Raw genomic sequence first — 23,812 nt, 5'->3', positions numbered from 1 at the left:
ACTAGTAATTACCATACAAGAGGTTTTTAATGGGAAACCAGAAGGCAGCAGCCAAGCTGAAACAGGGAAGAAGCATTAGCAATCCCAGTGCTTGTTACCACAACAAGACAGACCAGGACCTTTTTAAAAATTTATCCTAAGATTTGGCCTAGTCCCCTAAACTCACTTCACATTTTAGGGATATTAGAACTTAGAACTTTGAAACATTCTTCTTAATAAGAAGAGCTTGCATTTCTGGTTGGTCTGTTTGATTTAGAATTCCATGGAGTATGCTATTTATTTGGGCAAAGATGAACTAGCTACTTTTCCTTTCATTAAAATGAGAAGGATGTGGTCAAAAAGAGAAAACAATATTTACCCTTCAGGTGTAGGATTAGGGCTGTTAGGAGACTTTGATTATTCTTGGATTGATGTTTTCTTAGAGTCAGGAGAGAAAAAAGGTGAGCTGAGCTTCAGGTGCAAGGCTGACTGTGTGCACAGAATACAGTTAGGGAAAATAGGTGACTGTGTGCACAAGGCTGACTGTGTGCACAGAATGCAGTGAGGGAAAATAGGTGATTGTGTGCACAAGGCTGACTGTGTGCACAGAATACAGTTAGGGAAAATAGGTGACTGAGTGCAAAAGGCTGACAGTGTGCACAGAATGCAGTTAGGGAAAATAGGTGACTGTGTGCAGAAGGCTGACTGTGTGCACAGAATACAGTTAGGGAAAATAGGTGACTGAGTGCAAAAGGCTGACTGTGTGCACAGAATACAGTTAGGGAAAATAGATGACCTCCTTGGTATATAGTATTATTTTCAGCACGCTAGATTTTCAGCTGAAATGGAGCAGAGATCCTACATTTCAGGGGAGAAGAAAGGAAGACTCAGGGAAGACAGGTAACTTGTACTCGACTGGGTGGTTAGTGGTAGTTTATGGCGACTCGGGAATTTTGCCTCTCAGTCAAAGGCTTTTCTGTAACACAGCATAAAGGCTTGTAAGATACCAAGGGAAGAAGCTTTAGTCTTTCTTCTTTCAGCCCTATTCAACCTGTGCAATTATTCAGTATTTACTGAAAACCTACTGTGTGATTAGCCCTGGGGGCATTTATCCCTGATATCTAGCATGTGATAACAACCTAAAAGTGTTAAGTAAAAAATAAAGCTTGATTCCATAAAATTGATAGATAGTGTGACCGAGGAGGTGATGTAGTGGCTAAGGTGCTGGACTCCAAGTAAATATGAGGCCTGTAAGTCAGGTCCCAGCACTGAACGTGCCAGAGTGATGCTCGGGTCCTCTTTTCTCTCTTGCATTTCTAATAAATAAATAAACCTTTTCCAAAAATCGATAGACAGTTCAGATGTGAACAGCACACCTTGAGAGATGCTTCTGTGGAGCATGATTTTCCCTTCTACCTGTAGATGAATTTCTAATCCTTTGGGGGAAAAAATAAGGCATGAGAAATAAGGCTTGAGTCTGTTTCCTACTGCACTGAAGGAAGCTTTGGTGCTATAATGTATTTCTTTCTGTCTTTTTTGTCTTTCTGTCTGAAAAATATCTGTCTGCAGTGGTGGCGCTCCAATAACAATTAAAGAAAAAAGAAAGGAAGGAAGGAAGGAAGGAAGGAAGGAAGGAAGGAAGGAAGGAAGAAAGAAAGGAAGAAAGAAAGGTGAAAGAAAAACAAGGCTTATCTTCAAGAATGAAAAAGTAAGCTATTTTTATGGATTAGTCAATGAAATCTTGCAGGGCTATGTTAAATCCCATTGTAAAATAGGTTGAATTAAATCTAAAACTATCAATATTCTGCATTTAGAATAATACTAAGAGAAATTCTATTTAATTTTTTAAAAGAATTTATCATTTATACTTAGAGAAAATACTTAGTTTTAAAACAGTTTATAAAGATGTGGTTTTACATCTCATTAAAGTATTGATGTGGATGTGGGGGCGATCTGGCTGAGGCATCTGTCACCCCATTGATCACCAGAGTTGATTCAGCTGATCTGGTTGGCTGGGCTGGTATCCCCTTCCTCCCTCACTGTCCCACATGTATCCCTATTTAATCAAAGAGGACGGCCTTCGCCCAACAGAAACTGACCTGTCATCAGTTGAGGGTTACAGGAGTAGCTGCATTCCCCTGCTAGAACCTCCAAACAAGTTCTCAAAGTATTGATGTTTTTAGCAGTGTTTAAAAGGGGCATTAATTTGTTGGGACAAACTTTGACCAAACTAGTGTCCCAACAAGAAAGGTAGCCAGTTAACATTTTAGAAGGTATTTTAATCCACAGTAACAGTATATACTTCCTGAATTTGTCTTCAAATTCTATGGTACAGGAATTTTAACAGGAAAAGGTACAGTATCTGCTGAAACTTTCAGGACAAATGACTCATGGAGATCATTTTATAGTTTGGATCCAGGGAAACCTTATGTCTGCCAGCATTTGCAGCCAAGTACGGACATTGGTTTGGAAATGTCTCACTTGGAGATGCAATGTAAACCCAAGGTGTGACCGCCAACACTATTTTCATATTTCCGATTAATATAATCTTGACATTTCAGAGTACTAATGATACTCTCCTCTTCCAGCACTTGTCTTCTTTTTACTACCTCCCAGTGCCATCAATCTCAGTTCTTTGTTTTTCCATCTTAAGTTAAAACAAAGTTTTTTTTTTTTCCTTTCCCATTAGAAACACATTTCTCAGTATTAATTTTACTTTGATGAAAAACCATGTGACAGTATGAGTAACCAAAGATATTCCTGACTGGACCAAGTTTGGTCTGAGCTATTAAGTTAAATTAATCTAATTGGGGTAAAATGATACAGATCACAACTGGCAAAAGGAATAGGTCAAAAAGTGAACAGTCTAAATTGTATATTGATTTCTTCTTACTTTTGGCAATATTGATTTGTTAAGTTGAATTATGTTATACTTTGTAGTTTAAATTTTTCTATTTTTTCCTATTTTGTGTTTTGTTGGTAATAGTATTCGCAAAAATTATATTTACTTGACATTACTCCCTGCAAAGTATAAAATATTGAAGTTCATAGCTATAAGGAATTGTTAATACAAAACCATAGCATGTCTACATAATGGAGTACTATATAGCCATTTAAAAGTGTGTTTCAGAAATGCATATTTTACATATTTTACATTAAATATTCATGATCTGATACTAGTTTTAACAGTCACAAAACCATTTTTGACAGTATAAATCTGTTGATCATAACATACAATACATGATAATATACTTTTCTCTACCACTCCCCACTGCTTTCATACCTTCTCCCTCCTGTACACACACACACACCATTTTATTTTGGGGGCCATTATCCCACACCCCTTATTACTGCCAAAACTACATGGGCTGGGGGTGGAGATGGTAGGACAGATGCCTACCCCCACCCATACCTCTCCTTGTGTGTGATTGCAAAACTTCTTTTTCTGAATAAAAAAAATGATTATACTAACAACAACAGCAAAAAAAAAAACAACATAGCCAAGTTTAGAAAATAATGTATAAGAGAAGTAATAAAATAGTCTGAGTTAATAAAATGGATAATATATATCTATATATCTATATATCATTCCTGTATTTCTGATTTTTCTCTCATGAACAATTTACTACAGTAACAAAAGAAGAAGAAAAATGTTTAAAATATTAAAAAGAATGTATGGAAATTTCAACTGGAATTTTCTCTTTAAGACCTCTCTCTGTCTCTCTCTGTGTCTCTCTGTCTCTCTCTCTCTCTCTTGCCTCCAGGGTTACAGGGTTACTTACAGGGTTACAGGGTGGCTCAATGCCTGCACTATGAATCCACTGCTCCTAGAGGTTATTTTTTTCCCCTTTTGTTGTCCTTTTTTTTTTCATTGTTTTGGTTATTATTGTTGTTATTGGTATCGTTGTTGGATAGGGCAGAGAGAAATTGAGAGAGGAGGGAAAGACAGAGAAGGGGAGAGAAAGACACCTGCAGACCTGTTTCACCCTTTGTGAAGCAACCTCCCTTCAGGTGAGGAGCTGGGGAATTACTGCTCTGGTCCCTGTGCTTAGAGCCATGTGCTCTTAACCCACTGAGCTACTGCCTGACCTCCTGAGACATCTCTTTTAAGCAATTATGTTTTAAATACTAGTGTTTATAAAATGTGAAAATTATTTCTTTCTATCCTCAGTAAATAATATTGATTGGAACAAAATGGTGATGGGCATTTAATTTGCTTCCATATTTTGCACAATGTAAGTAATTAAAATTTAAAAATCTTTTATTTTACTATTGATTTCCAATATTACAAGATATAGTTTGATACCACAAGAGCTCTGTGCCCCCAGCCCTAAAATAAGTAAAACTTTAAAAACAAAAGAACAATAGTGAACAACAAGCTCGTATTTTCATTACTCCAAGGTAACTGAGATGTAAGCAGGTTGCTGCAAAAGCTCTTAAAGAGTAGAAATATATACTGTTAGATTCTCCAGGTTGACAAAGATCAAGCACTCAGTTACCCTGTCATATAGGACTGGTATAAGCAGGATTAAAAAATATCACTGAGAAACCAGAAGTTACTTCCAGTAGAATGCATGACCCACTGCACACAATATCCTGGCTTCCAGCACTGACACTACATTATAGAGCATAGATAACAGTGGGGGAACTCTGTGGACAGTTGAGCAGTGTTTTGATATTTCTGCTCTCTCTGTCATATCTCACCTGTCTTGTTCTTCCTCTCTGATCCCCTCTCAAAAATAAAGAGAGAATGAAAAATTGGAACACCAAGGCTGCTCAGTGGCATTTTATGTTATGGAAGGCCCTGGATTCACTCCCTGGTGTCACATTAGAAACAAATAAAAATATTATTAAAAGAGGTCTGCCTCTGTGCTCGCTTCGGCAGCACATATACTAAAATTGGAACGATACAGAGAAGATTAGCATGGCCCCTGCGCAAGGATGACACGCAAATTCGTGAAGCGTTCCATATTAAAAATAAAAAAAAAAAAAGAGGTCTGCCTCTTGGTCAACTATTATTATAAGTCCTCAGAATTACTATTACTCAAACTTAGAAACCAATAACCCCAAGCTCTTGAATCTACAGATTTCATTCTACAAGGAAAATAAAGCTTCGAAGTAAAAAATAATTTGTTACTTGCAAAGAAAAAAATAACAAGGCCATTCCTCTCACTAACAGTTCCACCTCCAACACCTCTAAGATTTCACTCATACAGGAAACTGTGTTCTTGAAGCAACAATAAATTTCAAAATATCTCATACTCCATAAATCTGCTTCTAGAATTAGAAAATTCTGCAAACTCCAACTAATCCCTCTACTGACTTTATCCTTACTGCACTTCTCTGGAGCTGTTTTAAGTGCATAGTGAAACATTTAAATATTTATATAAGTAAATAAAGGAAGACTGGGTACATAGACTATTTGGAAGAACTAAATGTCTAGGACAGCTTGGTTAGCCACTGAAAAATCACTCCAGTGATTACTTACTAGAAATGTTCCCACTTGCCTTAGGGGGAAAAAAGAATCTAGGTGGAAAAAAACATAGTGCCCTGCCTCACTGTGAAAATGGGCAGGAGCTGCAGCTCAGATGTTTGTTAGAACATGTAAAAAATGTCTATAGAAAAGAATGAGAGATGAGGAACGTGTCCTGGGTGGTGAGGGTATAGAGGTAGAGAAATCCAAAGACACTTCTTCAAGAGAAAGCAGGAAACATGAGCTCTTTTTTAAAAAAATTCTTTCTTATAGTTTTATTAGGAGTTAAAGGTTTACAGTACAGTTGTTGACCATGCATATAATCTCTCTCCTCCCCATGATAGATATCTGCTAAACACTCATGCCCGAAGCGAGTTCTTTCCCATCATCACATGAGGACTATAATGCCCTTTCTTTTTTTAAAATTTTTTAAAATTATCTTTATTTATTTATTGGGCAGAGACAGCCAGAAATTGAGAGGGAAGGGGGAGATAGAGAAGGAGAGAGAGAGAGAGAGAGAGAGAGAGAGACACCTTCATCCCTGCTTCACCTCTCGTGAAGCTTTCCCCCTGTAGATGGGGACCAGGGGCTTGAATCTGGGTCCTTGTGCACTGTAACTGTAACCACATGGCCCCAACCCTAATGCCCTTTCCATCTCCTTGCTTCCTCTTCTTCTCCAGAGTAATTTGCTTTGATGCAATACAACGTGCCCAGTACATATTTCACCTTGTCTTTTTTCTCTTTTCTTTTCCTTGTTTCTTAAGTTCCACCTATAGGTGAGACCATTCAATATTTGTCTTTTCTATTTTTGTCTTATCTCAGTAAGATTTCTTCAAGTTTTATCCAAGATGAATCACTGTTAACAGCTGAGTAGTATTTGACTGCGTGCATGGATATATATATATATATATATATATATATATATATATATATATATATATATATTTCTTAGCAACTTCTTTGTCATTACATCTGATTACTTCCAAATTTGGGTTATTACAAATTGCATCTATGAACATACGTGCACATAGATCTTTTGGGATAGGTGTTTTCTTTCTTTTGGATAAATTCCCAGGAGAGAAATTACCGGGTCGTGGATTAGGTCTATTTCTAGTATTCTGAGAAATCTGCAGACTGTTTTCCACAGGATCCTTATATATTCTCTCAACAACCACGTCAAATTCTTACTATTTCCTAAGCACTGAACTAGAGCAAGGATTGCAAAGTGAGTAAGATACAGTCCTCATAACTGTGGCTTTGGAATGCTAGAGAAAAGCCAACAATGAAAGCAATAGATGGCAAAGATTCTGAACCTGACTTTGGATCCTCCCAAGGGAATCACATTATGGGTGCAAAGTCTTACTGGGGTTCAGCTCAAGGATCTGGGTTCGACCCTCTAGCTCCCCACCAGCTGAGGGGAGACACTTCACAAGCAGCAAAGCAGGTTTGTAGGTGGCATATTCTCTCCCTCTCTTTCTCTTTCTCCCTCTCTCTCTCTCTCTCTCTTCCCCTCCTCTCTCAATTTCTCTTGGTCCTAGCCAATAAAATGGAAAAATTGGCTGCCAGGAGCAGTGGATTTGTAGGCCAAAAAAAAAAAACAAATTAAAAATACATAATAATCATTATTATTATAAAAGTTCTATAAGACACTGGGAAAATGAAATACAAAATTCTGCACCTGGAACCCTTTAATTGAGTAGATTTCGCCTCAGAAGAGTGCACAGGATGTTGACTAGATGAAGCTCAGTGGTGTGAAAAGGCCATGCTGGGCTGTGCACAGGCTGGAGAGTGCACAGGGTAAAGTGAGCAGAGTGATGGTACGCTTTCAGAGAGAAAAAGTTTAATCTAGATCTAACCTTTTGTTCTTGATGCTCAGGGTTCTGACAGCTCAATCATGGCTGGCTACCACTTGAACTAAGTCAGTAGGCATTCATTCAGAATAGCTGTGCAGCCAGACTCTGTCTGGTGAAGAGAAGGTTGGTTGCTGGCGGCTGGCTACACAGACAGTTCTTGCATCTGATAGCATATTTCTCTCAGAGATCTCTGGAAGCTGGTCCTGAGCAACATTTCACATTCATCATTTTGGTTCATGAAATTCTATGACTGAGACTTATCCCTTTAATATCTGTAGAGTGTTTAGGGGCTATTTGGCTACTTTGGGTTGGTCCTTCAGTAGAAAAGAGTCAGAGAAAATGGATTGGGGGCCAGCCAGAGGAATAGAAAGGAATGTAAGGATGGAAAAAAAAGACCAGTCAGAAGAAATTCATTGTTTACTTTAACATATGATTGCTTGACCTTCAAGTTTAAGATTGATTTGATTTTGACTTAATATCATCTTTATCCCATTCTCATTCCAAATAAGAGAATGTATTCAACAGGTAGTGGAACTTTTGTTTGTTTTCTTTAAATTTGGTTCTTCTGATAAACTGGGCAAATCTTAACAGGCTGCATCACGTAAACAGTATTAGATGTAGTTTGGTTTAGTGGCATGACTTAAAGGAGTCATGAAACTTTCAGCTAGTTTCAGTACTAATAAAATAATTATGAGACTTTTGTTGGGCAAGCTACTACTATACCTTTTTAAGCCACAGCCTACGATGAGGGTTGGCTTTGCGACTGCTCACAGTTCTACAATTGTATGAGTTCCATTTCTGAGCAGTCGAACTGCTCTGATATTCTTTATCTTTCCTATCAATTCTAAGCCTTTGTTTTGGAACAAGTAATTCTTGCAGGTTCTAACAACATATTTTGTTGCCACAATAACGTATGTATTTTATATATATCCACATAGTTCTGCACAGATTTAGAGCATTTATCAAGAAGCTAATTTTGAGTTATTATCTGGCTTAGGCCTGTGAGTTTCACTTAATCAAAATAAATTTAAGTGGCGATGGGAAAGTATTTTTCTCACTGTTTTCACAGGTATGCTTTGATATGACCCATCAGTCTCCCATGAACTAAGGACTGCTTTGTTCAAAATCTGCACTACTTGTAGTCTAATATACTAAGCCCCCAAACAAAAGCAAAGATGGAAAGCATGTTTAGGCGAAGGACTTGCGAATGTGTGAACAGGAATGTGAGAAGTGGCATGCCAAGGACAAATCCAAATATAATCATTTGGTGGTTTACTGTCCTAAGGAAAAGCTTTTTCATAGTCTCTATTTTTGACTAGTCAAAATAAAATTTTTAAACCACTCTGTGACTGAGATTTCTTTTTTTTTTTTTTTTAGAGAAATACAGAAAGAAAAATAAAATTCACACAGAGGCAGTGCTATGGCCCTAGTGATTTTTGTGACTAGGCAGCACACATGATCCTTCAGGGTGCATCCCAGGAGCCAAACACAGTTCAGGAAGACCCTAAGCTTACAATTAATTATGTAGAAAATGCTCTCCTTGCTGCTAAGTAAACACATAATGTTCTCTGGCAATGGGGATTTGTTTGACTTCTCATCCCTGAAGCTAAGCATCCAGGCATGGCTACTGCAAGGACTTCTAACTGCAAAAGATTCTTAGGTGCCTCTAGCTGCACAGCATGAACCTACTCAGAGGATCTTAGCCTGAGGAACAGGAGGATGGTGAATCCTTTGAGTTGAATGGATCAGTAGTAATTACAAAGAATTGATTAGCAACCTGAAGTGAAAAAGAAAGTGGAAGATGTAAGCATGACTCATTAGTTGAAATTTCTTCCCCTTCCCCAGAGAATAGTTGCTTAATTATAATACCCAGCATTGGAACTTTTAAGACTGCTCTGCCTGAGAGATTGCTAGCTTGCAAAAGTGATCCAGGACAAGCACGATGTGATGGTGGAGGCTGGGGGAGCCTGCCCATAGCTTGGACAATAACTGAAGTGACAGGACAGATATGGAGGGTGTGCCAGAACAATGTGACTGATAATAATGAGGACACGTGTAGTCGTATGCTTAAATTCTCTACAGTGTACACACTTAAGATCATACCAAAATAAATTGAGCAGAACGATAGGAAAACTTCAGAGAAACTTCTTGAAAGGGGACCTTAAAGGAAAAAGAGATTTGTTAGGCAGAGAAAAGAATGTATTACAGGTAGAAGGCACTAACGGGGCAAAAGCTCTGAGGCATCAAGTCTGAGGAATGGGGTGTGATCTGATACAATTTAACACACTTGGAGCCAGGGAGATAGATAGCACAGTGGTTTGCTTGAGGCACCAAGACCCCAGGTTCAACCCTCAGTGTTACCATAGCCAGAGTGGAGAGGCACTCTGGTGGGAAAAAAAAGGGGGGGATACAGGAAATTAGGTGGGGAAGGCTAAAGCTTAAAAAGGGGGTGCTTGGAGGGGGTGAGGCTAGAGTGATAAAGGTTATCTGTGTAAGGTTTCTCCTTCTCCTTCTTCTTCTTCTTCTTCTTCTTCTTCTTCTTCTTCTTCTTCTTCTTCTTCTTCTTCTTCTTCTTCTTCTTCTTCTCCTTCTTCTTCTCCTTCTCCATCTCCTTCTTCTCCATCTCCTTCTTCTTCCTCTTCCTCTTCTTCTTCTTCCCCTCCTCCTCCTTCTCCTCTTCCTTTTTCTTCTCCTTCTTCCCCCCTCCAGGGTTATCACTGGGGCTCAGTACCTGCATTATGAATCCACTGCTCCTGGAGGCCTCCCCCCCCCCATTTTACTAGATAGGACAGAGAAAAACAGCAACCACAGGTTAACCAAGGGAGCAGGGATGAGAAGCAGGATGACATAATGGAGGGGACAAGATGCTGGGAGCAGAGGGAGGAGCCATACAGACAGAAAATTGGGAGTAGGACAAAGAGGACAAAGAACCAGAGGTAGAACCTTCCAGAAGTTGAGTGAGGCAACAGTTTCAAGGAGGACTGATGATGTTCACCAGGTGTCAAGGGCTGTGGGAAAGTGGAGGACAAAACAGAATTGAGGTCCTCAAGAAGCATTAGTGACATTCAAATAAACAGTGTACATTCTAGGGAGAGATGCTGAAGAGTGGGTAAGGAGCTTAGCAGTGAAAATATCATATGTGGCAAAACAAAACATAAAGCTATTGTCTTTACTTACAGAGAAAAACAGCCTGGGTACTCAAAATCTCGGACATTAAAATGCCACTGTGATAGATAAGAACTTGAGAAAGGTAAACATTTATTCAAAATGCTATCTTTTGTTTTCTTTTTTCAAGCCTGGAAATCCACTTACTTTCAGTTAATCTAAAGCAAACTAAACCAATAAACAAAACATTAATTTAGTTCAGCACTTGCTGGTGTCACACTCAACATTCAGTGTCAAACCTAATACACTTACAGAGTTGTAGCATTTTCACTGCTAATATCTGCTGAATTTTGTGAGTCACCTTCAAAAAATGGATTAGTAAGTAGAATGAATATTCTACATGTTAGTCAAAATAGCCCATCTCTGCCTTTATAGGCCCCTCATTATCTCCTATATATTGGTGTAACTGCCACAACTTTTAACTATTCAGAACCACACTTTAAAATGCCATCCTGCAGGGCAGAGATATGAAAGGGCAGGCACCTGCTCTAAGGTCTGAAGCTGAACATTTAGGTTCTGACTCCATTGTTAAACATTTTAAAAAGTTATTTATTTTAGAGTGAGAAGCAGAAAGTAAAAGGCAGACACAGATAGAAACAGAGAGGGACACACACACACACACACACACACACACACACACACACACACACACACACAAAACCAGAGCACCCACCACTTGAGTTATTGCGGTGTTGAGGTGAGGACTAAGCTCAGGGTCTCCTCAAGCAAGTTCTATGCTTTACCCACTGAAACAACGTTTTTGCTGCATCTATTTCAACTACATACATGTCTGCTATCTGCCAGGCTAGCATGGGGGTGCCTTTTCCCGGGTGTGTACTCTCTGAGTTGGAGAGAATTCAACTGGAGCCAGCCTGGGCTGCTACTCACTCAGCGATGTGAGAGAGATGACTCATGAACAGAGCTCGTGGCGGCGAGGCAGTTCGATTCTTTATTGATCAGGGAGCCCAAGCTTTTAAAGGTCAGACCCAGTAGTGGCAAGTCGGAAATGGAAATGGCTTGACATGGTTTGGAAAGGGGTGGAGAAAGGCAAAAGGGGCTGGGAAAGGTAACTTCCGTAGCAACTGTTGTGAGGGTTTTAACTGGTAGGATAAATAATAATATCCTGCAGGCAGGGAGGGTCTTGAGGGTAAAAGATAGATCAAAGAAATGGAATGGGTGGGGATCTTTCAGGCAAAAAAATGTGTAGATAATAAGGGAGCAGACCACAGTATCAGGAATGCCGGGTGCTTTGTGAGGCAGGGAGTCTGATAAGACGGGGCAAACCTTTGGGGTTACTCCTGTTCCTTCTTGCTCAACCTCTCGGTAGAGAGAGAAACTGACAGGATAGACGCACTCCTCAGGTCAAGCCCTGCCAGGCTCTACCACATCCTCACAATTTCCCAACAGCTATCAATACATACAATATTCACATAAAATAAGACTGGGTTGTAAAGTTTATTTTGTTTGATTTCCTACAAAGTATACTATTCAGAAATTTCAAAACAGCAATGAATATTTTCACGTTGCTCCATCACACATCTCCTTTGGATCATCTGCTTTATCAGTAACTTGGGTAGTTTCAATGAGAACACAACTCAGCTCTGTCGAGTACAAATCTATGTCATACAAATCCCTGCTGCTATTGCTGAATTATCTACCTTCCCCTTAATTTCTTCCTTATTATTTTTCTCATAAGTCCATGGTGGAGCGTGAACATGTGAAAAACTTGGAACTTCCTTTAAGCTTTGTTGCTAATATTAAATCTTTTGTTGTATAACAGCTATTCTCTGTCTCTTTCCCTAGACAATCTATCATCCTTAATGAATTCAGTATCTTTTGTCATGAGATTTTTCTATGATCTGAGAAGTCAAAGTAATCCCACTTGTGTCATTTTTCAGGCCTTGAAATCTTAGACTTTTAACATCAGATGACATTTTAGAGAATTTAGCCTAGGTAAAGTGAAGTAGGTAAAAAGAAGAAGAAAGAGGAAGAGGAGGTGGAGGAGAAGGAGAAGCTCAAAATATTAAAGGAATAAGCTCAAACCCAGGGAGCAGGTAACTTGTTGAAGGTCACAGCACTAATTAGTGGGGGATCAGAGATTGGCATCTAGTCTTTGGATTTATATTCCTCTGAATATATCCATGGTCCTCAACCTGCTGCCTAAGAACTTAACTTGGGTGTTGTGACATCAGTGATGCTACATTCATATATTATAATTTAGCTGGTCTAGACTGGGAACTGGGTTTTGATATTTTTTAAAACCACAAAAGTGATTGTGATATGCTTCCAGTGTTAAGAACTTCTAATTTATATCCTTCCTCTTTTTTTGCATATTACCTTGATGTAACCTTTTCTGGGTCCATTAAAACTATGTTTATCTGTACTGCTTGGGAAAAGGTAAATATTCAGGTTAATATCTGTGTTTTATAAGTGAAATTTCCAAAGTATGATTGATTCATTCTGATGATGCAGAACAAGAGAAATGTCAGATCCATTGATATTTGGGGGAGTTTTTGGTTATTACTCCCATGGCTAGTGGTTTGTTCTTGAAAGATCTGAGGGGAAATATGAGTGAAGGGAAAAGGTAGCAATAAAGAAATCAAATCATGGGGCCTAGACGGTAGCACACCCACTTGAGCACACACACAACCATATGAAAGGAGCTGGCTTTAAGCCCCCCTGCTCCCCACCTGCAGAAGGAATGTGGCACTTCACCTACAGTGATGCAGGTTTACTGGTCTCTCTCCTCTCTCTCTCTCTCTCTCCCTTTTTATTTTAATGCATTTATTTATTAAATGGAAACACTGACAAGACCATAGGATAAGAGGGGTACAATTCCCACCATTAGAGCTCTTTATCACATTCCCTCCCCTGATAGCTTTCCTGTTCTTTAATCCTCTGGGAGTATGGACCCAGGGTCATGATGGGGTGCAGGAGGTAAAACATCTGGCTTCTGTAATTGCTTCCTCACTGAATTTGGGCTTTGACAGGTCGATCCATACTCCCAGCCTGTTCCTGTCTTTCCCTAGTGGGGTGAGGCTCTGGGGAAGCGGAGCTCCAGGACACATTGGTGGGATTGTCTGCCCAGGGAAGTCTGGTTGGCATCATGGTAGCATCTGGAACCTCATGTCTGAAAAAGAGTTAACATATAAATCCATACAAATCATTGAATAATCATGAACCTAAAGGATGGAATATTGCAGATGAAGATTTGGGGTCTCTGTTTTGGAAATAGCTAGTAGGTCTGTTTTAGTTATATTCCAAAGGGCCCATGACTTTATTAGTTTTTGCCTGAGCCTGACATCTGATATGCAGGTGGATCCAAGTTATTGTCTGGGGAGATGATGTCATGGCTGGAAAAAGGGTAGAAAGCTGGATGAGGGATGAGAGTAACTCCCAAATATGGGAAAAGTGTATAAATATTGTTGACTGTAAACTCCATCAATTTGATCTGGAGCCCATATTCAGCTTAGGAGCCTATGTAACCTCTACATCCCTGTAGGTCTGAACTTGCATTCTGTGTTTTTTTTCTCCCTCTGTCTTCCTCTCACCACTCAATTTATCTCTATCATATCAAATAGAAAAAAAAATGGCCTTCGGGAGTGGTAGATTAGTAGTGTTGGCACCAAGTCCCAGTGAGAATACTAGAGGGAATATAAATATATTAAAAATCATAATAACATAGGAAAGAAATCGGGTTGTGCTGGGAAATTGTGCAGATGCAGTCACATCTGCCATGTTGTACCCTCAAGGCACGGTCTATTCCCCGCGATAGTTGGAGTGCTATGGTTACTCCTCCTCCTTCCCAATCTCATGAGAGCTATTCCCATAAAAGCCCACCTTCTTCCACCCCTTTCTCTCTTGCCCGCCATTCACTTTGGTGATTAGACGCAGGGAAGGTTGCTATGCGAGGTAGCCATTTTTGCTACCTCCGCATGGCCCAAACTGCTGTTCTCTCACCCAACTCTGAGGTGCCAGCACAAATAAAGGATTGAGTTCCCTTTCTGCTCCAAACCTCCTTTTTCTGCGTCCCACTGCCGCAAGTGACAGGGTTGAGGTGGCAATTGAGTGGGTGGTTGTCATGGCTGCACGGTAATACATGAAAAAATATCTTCATTGTTAAGTTTCTTGCCTACTTTCATTCAAGATGAATCAACTCTTAGAACTATATTAGATGTTTAAAAATTTAATTGTGAAACCCACAGAAAACAGGCTTCAAACATGGTAGAAAGAAGAATTTGACATCATCATTTGTAGGTGTATCAGATAATCTGGACTTATGTACATGTATTCTACTGAGAACATCTAATATATCTTTTAATGGAGTAAGTATAATTACCAAATCTGCTGACTTAACCCACTGGATACCTGGATTTGTTCTATTATGCCTATGCATCGACCAGACCATTACTTTATATGCTGCTTTTTGTTTTATTCTAGCCTTATCCCTTCATCTGTCTATTGATAGCTTATGTCTTCAGCTTCCATCCTTGTCACACTTTTTTTCCTTACTGCAGGGATTAATGGTTTACAGTAAATACAGTAATTGATACATGTGTAAAATTTCTCAATTTTCTGAAAAACACTTTCACCCCCAGCCTTGGTCCTCTTCCACCGTCATGCACCAGAACCTGAAAGCCACCCTCCCCCACTCCAATCCTTTGCTTTGATACAATACACCAAACCTAGTCCAGGTTCTACTTTGTTTCCCTTTTCTGTTGTTATTTCTCAACTTTTGCCCATGAATGAGATCATACCATATTTATCCTTCTCTTTCTGGCTTATCCCATAACATGATTCCTCAAGTTCCATCCAAGATGAGGTGAAGAAGGTGACTTCATCATTCTTATTAGCTGAGTAATATTCCAATGTGTATATATACCACAACTTTCTCAGCCACTCATTTGTTGTTGGACACATAGGTTGCTTCTAGGTTTGTGCTATTACAAATTTTGCTTCTTTTTTAAAAAATTTTATCAATTAATGAGAAAGAGAAAGAACCAGACATCACTCTGGTACATGTGCTGCCAGGATTGAACTCAGGACCGACCCCATGCTTGATAGTCCAGTGCCCTAGCCACTGCACCACCTCCGGGACCACACAAATTTTGCTTCTATGAATATATGTATACATACATCTCTTTTTTTTCTCTTCTCCTAGGATATTTATAAACAATTACCTAATTTGCATTATTTGAGGATGGGGGCCATTTTCTATTTCCTCATTTTCTGAGGAAAGCTTCCAAAGGCAGAACTTGAGTAAATGTCCAGGATAGCATGACATCTGCCATTTAAGATAACATCAACCAGCAACCCAACTGAAAACTAAATTCAGAGATAGGGGAGGATTGTGAGTAAAATCTGAGAATCTTTCTGCAGTAATTAAACAGACTTTGGAGGTTCCTTTCCCATTCTTGGTCTCTAGGATAACAATGAGTTCAGAAAGGCAGATGGATATCTATCAAATGCCCCCTGGCCCCATCAGTGTTATTCATAAGGCATTCCAAAACTCTCATCATACTCCCAAGAATTAGTCAAGTCCTGGCCCTGGGTCAATGTGTCATTCTGCCAAACAGAGGCAGCAAGAGCATCAATCATCAGATGGGCACTTTCTGTGAGTCAGCACCTCCCCACACCATACTGAGCTTCGAATATTTACATGTGCTCCCAGAAGAGAGATTTTAAAAAGTTAACTTGATGACACCACAGAAAAGCAGGTAGCTAGAGGCCTAAGGTGAAAAATGAAACTATATGTATTTATTTTAAAAATATTTTATTTATTTATTTAGAGATTTTTAAATTAATATTTATTTATTTATTCCCTTTTGTTGCCCTTGTTGTTTTATTGTTGTCGTTATTATTGATGTTGTTCTTGTTGGACAGGACAGAGAGAAATGGAGAGAAGAGGAAAAGACAGAGAGAAGGGAGAGAAAGACAGACACCGGCAGACCTGCTTAACCACCTGTGAAGCAACTCCCCTGCAGGTGGGGAGCCAGGGGCTTGAACCGGGATCCTTCAGCCAGTCCTTGCACTTTGCACCACCTGCGTTTAACCCACTGTGCTACCACATGACTCCCCAAAATTGCAATTTATTAGCATTGGCTAAATAAACAGTTCACAAAACAATGTGAAACTATTTCTGCCTAATTGCAGTTTGCCTGATGTCTTGGATACACCTGCTCCTTCTTTCTGCTATCTCCTTTCATGGCCAAGTTTTCAGAGAATTGGCCTGTGTGTGTTCTCCTCTTTCTCTTATCCTCTTCTGCTGCCACTATTTGCTGAAAACTTCATCTTAGGGAACAGCAGTCACTATTTAAGCAACTTTTAGTGTAGATCAGTATTTTGTACATGGCCAGAATCAAATGAACATTTTAATTCAACAGTTGTGTTGACTGACTGAGTGTATGTTCCAAGCTCACTCCCGGCCTCCTGGTAAATACAGTTTTGTTCTTTGCTGACTTTAAGTGTAGCTGTTGTTATAGGCAGGGGGTAGCACAGTGGTTTATGCAATATACTTTAATGCCTGAGACTTTGATGTACAAAAATGAGATGTTAATGGCTCTCTTCATACTCTTGAAACTTATCTTTGTCTGAACTAGATTTTGAAGTCCAATGGCATTATCTGCATCTTACAACCATACAAGCATGATTTTGGTGAAATCACCTTCTTTCTAAATTTAGTCCATTTCTCTAGAAATCTATTTCTACCAACAGAATGGAGGTGAGGAACAAATGAACTTATGTAAAATTCTTAGTAAGTGAATCTGTGTGCATAGCTATATGTACACACATACATGCACAACTATACTTTAGATATAATTATCCTCTCCCACTTTGCTCACCTCACTGTGTTATAGGGAGGCTATCGAGCCATATCACATATCTATGTGAAGGCACCTAGTACAGTGCTCACCTGGATGTTGGAAGGCATGAGGTGTGCATCCTAGGGATGGATGGTCAAGTAGAGGGCATGGGTAGTGTAAAAATGAGATGGAAGTGATTATATTTACAAGGAGAAATGAAATCGTGGGTTGATGTGACTTGCTTATAGAAAGCAAGGGCAGGAGTCATGCAAGATGAGGCTGGAAAGGTAGACAGAACACAGATGGTACAGACATTTGGATATTAGTCTGAGTGCAGTGGCATGTTATTTGAAGCTTTTAAGCAGGGGCATGAAATGATCCCATTCACTTTTTTTTTAACATCGTAATAGCTGTTATGTGGGGAGCAGAGAGTAGTGGAAGCAAGGAGATAGATGACTTAGGAGTTGAGGGGACAAACTGGTGGAATTTCTCTTAGGAGGGCAATCATGGAGATGAAAAGAGTGGATACACAGGGCTGTGTTCTTGAGAAAGAATCAAAAATCAAATATAAATGTTCTTATACTTGGTGCTCCTCGTAATTTTAACTATAATGTACATGTCGTTCTTACACGTCCCTTTGTGCTGTACCAGCTGGGATGCACGAACCCCGCATATGTTAATATTTATTATACAATTGTATGCACGTATATTATTTATGCATATTATAAATATTAGTAAAGCCTATTTAAAAAGTAGATTCAAATGAGTATTCTGACTATTTCTCTATCCATTTCAGGATCTGTCTTTTGAGCCTTAGCCAGCCCCCTCAACCTTTAGGTAAGTGTATCTCACTTGGTGAGCACATTTCTAGGGTATCAGTTTCCGTTGACTCTACACTTTAACGCAAACTGTTTTTCCTATGGAATTTTTCAAAACCACTCTGTCTTTTGCTCTGAAGTCCTATAATCACTTGAATGCTACCACTTATATTAAATTTACCATTTACTATTCACTGCTTGTCGTATTTCACACTACTATGTCATATCTTTCTCTACCTCTACGTATGTTTCTTGAGGGCACAACTAATGTCTTGTATTGTTTTTAGCCGTACTACTAGTTATCTACATCAAGGGTCATTTATCAACTCAACAATGTTACAACCAGTGTCTAATACAAATCTAGTATTTGAGTTGCTTGGTATATTGAGTTATGGGACCAGCTAATTCTTCACTCTGATAGGACTGACACCCAAGATAACAAAAACAAATAATGCTACAATATAAATTTTTCATTGAGGAGTTAATGGTTTACAGTGCAGTTGTTGACACATGATTAAAATTTCTCATCTCGCCATGAAACAGGTATTTACAAAACTCTTTCACTCCTAGCCTAGGTCCTTTTCCACCATCATGCACCAGGACCCCAAAGGCCCAACCCCGAGACCTCTCCCTACCATCCTTCCCTCGAGTCCTTTGATTTGAAGCAATACACCAAATCCAGTCAAAGTTTTACTTTGCATTTTCTTTTTCTGTTCTTATTTCTCAGTTTCTGTCCATGAATGAGATCACCCCAGGTTCATTCTTTTGTTTTTTCTTGCTAATTTCACTTAACATGCTTCCCTAAGTTCCATCCAAGATGAGATGAAGAAGGTGGTTCCATCATTCTTTTTTTAAAAAATGTTTTATTGTAATATTCTTGAACTTTTCTTGTTACTTTATTTTTCACTGGAGCACTGCTCAGCTGTGGCTCATAGTGGTGCCTGAGAGTGAACCAGGGGCTTTGGAGCCTCAGGCATCAAAGTTTCTTTGCATAACCATTATGCTATCTGCCTCTGCCCATCATCATTCTTATAGCTGAGTAGTATTCCATTGTGTATATAGACCACAACTTTCTTAGACACTTATTTGTTGTTGAACATCTAGATTGCTTTCAAGTTTGGGTTATTACAAATTATGTTGCTATGAACATAGGTATACACAGATCCAACAGACATATGAAGAAATTCTGAAGGGTAGTGATTATCACAGAAATGCAAATAGAAACAATGAGGTACACTTCATCCCTGTGAGAATGTCATATGTTAGAAAGGACAGTAACAATACATGTTGGAGAGGTTTTGAGAGTAAAGAAACCCTTTTAAATTGCTGATGAGAATATAAATTGGTCCAACTACTATGGAAAGCAGTCTGGAGAACTGTCAGAAGGTTAGAAATGGACCTACAGGGGGTCGGGCAGTGGCACAGTGGGTTGAGCGCATGTGGTGCAAAGTGCAAGGACCAGTGTAAGGATCCCGGTTTGAGCCCCCAGCTCCCCACCTGCAGGGGAGTCGCTTCGCAGGTGGTGAAGCAGGTCTGCAGGTGTCTGTCTTTCTCTCCCTCTCTCTGTCTTCCCCTCCTCTCTCCATTTCTCTCTGTCCTATCCAACAACAAACAACACCAACAATGCCAATAATAATAATAACCACAACGTGGCTACAACAACAAGGGCAACAAAAAGGGGGAAAAAATGGCCTCCAGGAGCGGTGGATTCATGGTGCAGGCACCGAGCCCAGCAATAAACCTGGAGGAAAAAAAAAAAAAAAGAAATGGACCTATAGCAATTTCTATCCTGGAAGTATATCCTGAAGAAACAAAGCACACCATCCAAAGAGATCTATACTCAGTATAATTTTATTGGTGATTTAATAATAGTTTATTAAGTCGTAAGATTATAGTTACAGTTCCATACCACATTCAACACCAAAGTTCTATGACTCCCTTCCCCCCATGATAATCACTATAGTTCTAAGAAAGTATTAGAGATAGGGTTTGGTCTCTCTCTTTAGCAAGTCCAGGTGTTTTAGTTCCACATATTCCACATATGAGCAATAACATATTGTAGTTGTCTTTCCTTTATTTACTTACTTCAGTAAGCATAATTACTTCTAGTTTCACCCATTTTGTCCCAAAGGATACAATATGTCTTTTTAAATTGCAAGGTAGTACTCCATTGAATATATGTTCAATAACTTCTTTGTCCAGTCATATGTCAGTGGGCATATAAGTTGTTTCTACTCCTTGGAAATTGTGCATACTGCATCTATGAACATAAGGACACTTGTGTCCCTTTAAATTAGCATTGTCATGACCTTTGAATATCTGCTTAGGAGTCACACTGTAGTATATTAAGGCATTTCCACTTTTACCTATTTAAGGACTCTTTATACTGTTTTCCAATGTTTGAATTCCCACTAGCAGCATAACAGAGTCACATTTTCTCTACATACTTGCCAAACACTTGTTATTTCCTGTTTTGTTGATATAGGCCATTCCCACTGATGTGAGGTGGTATCTCATTGTGGTTTTAATTTGCAGTTCTCTAGTGATAAGTGAAATGGGAAGGAGGTTTTTTTTTTTTTTTCATATTTCTATGGGCCATCTGTACTTCTTTGAAAATTGTCTCTTCAGATAATTTACCACTTTTGTTGTTGTTCTACTAGACAACTGCTTTGGTTTATGGTGTTTGGGATTCAACCTGGACCTTGGGGCCTCAGGCTGTATAACCACTATGCTATCTCCCCACCCTTTTGTCCACTTTTAAAAAATGATTATTTTGTTGTTGGTGAGTCATATAATTTCTTTACAGATGTTCGATATCAATCTCCTGTCATGTGTGTACTACTAAAATATCTCCCAATTACTTTCTTGCCTTTTTATCCTTGTGGATTTTTCTGTCCATGTATCAAAGCTTTTAAATGTGATGTAGACACATTTATCTAATTGTGCGTAGGTCGTCCCTGGCTCTCCGCCTCCCTGGCCACTGGCGGCAGAGACTGGGGTGGCCTCTGAGAGTCCTAAGGGGGCCCTGGTGAGGAGGGTGAAGTGCGCGGAGAGGAAGGAGACACACGACCAGCTTCAGGAGAAGCCTCATGGACAACTCATTTATTGGGGGATACAAGCAAGTAGATAGACCCAAAAGGTTTGAGAGAGGTTAAGATAATCATTAAGCCTTACACACAGTGCAGAGTTAAATCTTGACCTGTCAGGTGTTTGATCTTAGCTGGGAACTTACCATATAGGATCTGGTCATGAGCTTACAATGCCTAGGTACGCCTTTTTCTCTAAGGGTGGATTACAAGCACCTCCAGTCAGGAGCGGGGAGGCGTGGGGGCAGTAGAACAAAGCCAGGATATTTGCGGTGGGTGTCAGGTTGGCCATACACAGTAATTCATGGCTCTTGTTCAAAGGGAATGGAGGAGCATGTACAGGAAGGTACCCCGTCCAGAAAAGCCCATTCATCATTAAGTTCACGAGGTCAGGAGAACCAGCCTACCGTCCCTCAGGGAGGGGGCTCATGGGCAACCCGCTCAGACTCTCATGAAAATAATGGCTTAGACTTCCCAGACAGTGGGCCCTTTCCCCACAATTGTGTTTTAGTTCCCTTGCCCTTGTATTAGGTCACCAAATTCATCTTGATATTAAGGTCCTGAAATTTGTCACCAATATTTTCTTCTATTTATTGTATAGTTTCAAGTTTAATACCTAGATTATTATTCATCTATATTTTGATTCATTTTGAGTTAATTTTACTGTGTGATGATAAGTGGTGATCTAGTTTCATTTCTCCACATGTGGCTGTACAGTTTTTCCAGCACCACTTAAGGAAAAAGTCTTCTTTTCCCCCACTAAATGTTTTTTACAAATGATTAAATTTATGGAGAAAAGCATGCAGTAGAAATGTTGCTTGGGGTGAGTCCTAAAGGCTTCTGAGGTGCTGTATCTCTCTTTCCTATCTGACGGGAAGATGTGAGAGTTAAGTTTGACCAAGGTGAGTTATAGATGCTAGTTCAGGTTAATGACTCACCTTTTACAATCTATTTAGCTCCATCTCTACCCCGTGGTAATTTTTTTATCGCACAAAATTCCTATACATAGTGATCAATTCTGATTTCCAAAGGCTGACCCACTGCAAGAAATCAGAATAGCTAATGGTAACTGTTATAGTGAATGAATCTCAAGATCACAGTGATAAAACACAGAAGCATTTCTTATTTGTGTAATAGTTCAATGCTGGTGTGCTTTGTTAGTACATGTCTTTTGGAGACAGACATCTGTCATCTTCTGTTTCATCTTCCTGTATAATCTCAGAGTTCTCACTCATCCAGAGGGTGGGGGTGAAAGGAAAGGACACAGATGAGATGGACCTGCAAGGAAAGGGGCCATGCCTACATTCTGGAACAATATTATTTCTCATTTGAAAATTTAGCCTAGTTGTCCTGGAAGAAGAGGAAGTGAATGTTGTATAAATGTGACCAGTCACTATCAAAGTCAAGCTTTTTCAGACTTCATTTTTCTCAAAGTCTGAAAAATATTCAAATTTATTGATCATCATAAGACCAAGATAAAGTGTGTCTGATAAAATGAACCACTGAATGAGTGAATTTTCTCACCAGTTTTATTTTCACTTACATTAATTTGCTGCTGTTACTATCATGCATCAGACTCACACCCACAAACTTTTTTGCAAATCTAAATAATAAATCAAAATTCAGTTCTAAATTACCAATGTAATACTTCAGTGCAAAACTTCTTGCCACAAGTAGAAATTCACAGCATATACTTTCCAGCTCATTAAGCTCAATGCCTCAAAATGACCTGAAGCAGCACCTCTCTTTCAGATAAGGAAATGGTTGGCTACATTAGCTACTAGAATAACTAACAGTAAAACGTGTGAATTTATTCAATCATAAGCTCTTTGCCTTACAGTGCTACGGTATATAAAACTTTGTTACTCTCTATTTGCTATATGCAATTTTAAAAATCATGTTTAATAATTTTGGCTTCCAAGCACATAACTCTTTATTAATTGCTTTAATGGCTGGGGGTGAGGGGGAGTGGATAGGGTAGAGAGTGACCAATAGCTTGAGAAGCATCAAAAGTGCTTGAACTTTTTAATCTATTATTTTTGTTCATAGTCATCATGGCTCTTGCATATTAGCATTTTTTATACTGCTTTGAGGCTCTGAAAATAAAAGGTAATACATTAAGTTTGTCATTTGCTCTGGACTGAAAATGAGAGACCATTATTATACTAATTTTATTAAAGGTTAAAATGAAACAGAAAACTTGGGCAAAAATATACACAAACTTACCTAGTCCTTACTTATAGAGCACAGATAACTGTGGTTGTGATACAGCTTGGAAGGACAAAAAACAAGGGATGGACTTACTTAGCTAGTGGGGGAATTAGCTGAGGCAACCCAAATACATAAGGGAAGGCAGAACAAGAGGCCAGATTATAGTGGGAGAAACGAAGCTGAGTGTGAATTCAGACGTGAGAAGAGATACTGTAGAGTATATTTAGAAGGCAGGAGACAGGGATGGAATCTCTTATAAAGACAGGCTGAAGGGAGCACTTTTCTACTTTTCACCTTCTTTCATTCTCTCTTCCCAAACAGTCTTAACTCTTGTTTGAGTTCTTATAAAAGGCTGGGTTCTTTGCACAGCCTCCCTTTCTGTAGAGCAAAATGGAAGCATACTGGATGTGATGAAAACTTCTCT

General features: G+C 39.2%; 1 non-coding gene across 1 annotated transcript; it reads left to right on the top strand.

Moving 5' to 3' along the window:
* The first annotated feature begins 4,848 nt into the window (after nucleotides 1–4,848).
* Nucleotides 4,849–4,955, top strand: LOC132539586 (U6 spliceosomal RNA). Its single transcript, XR_009550927.1, has one exon. It is a non-coding gene; the product is annotated as a U6 spliceosomal RNA (small nuclear RNA).
* The last annotated feature ends 18,857 nt before the right edge of the window (nucleotides 4,956–23,812 follow it).

Source organism: Erinaceus europaeus, chromosome 7 (assembly GCF_950295315.1).
Source record: "Erinaceus europaeus chromosome 7, mEriEur2.1, whole genome shotgun sequence".
Taxonomy (NCBI): domain Eukaryota; kingdom Metazoa; phylum Chordata; class Mammalia; order Eulipotyphla; family Erinaceidae; genus Erinaceus; species Erinaceus europaeus.
The sequence above is the reverse complement of the archived record's forward strand: the minus strand, read 5'-3'. Positions and strand labels throughout refer to the sequence as shown.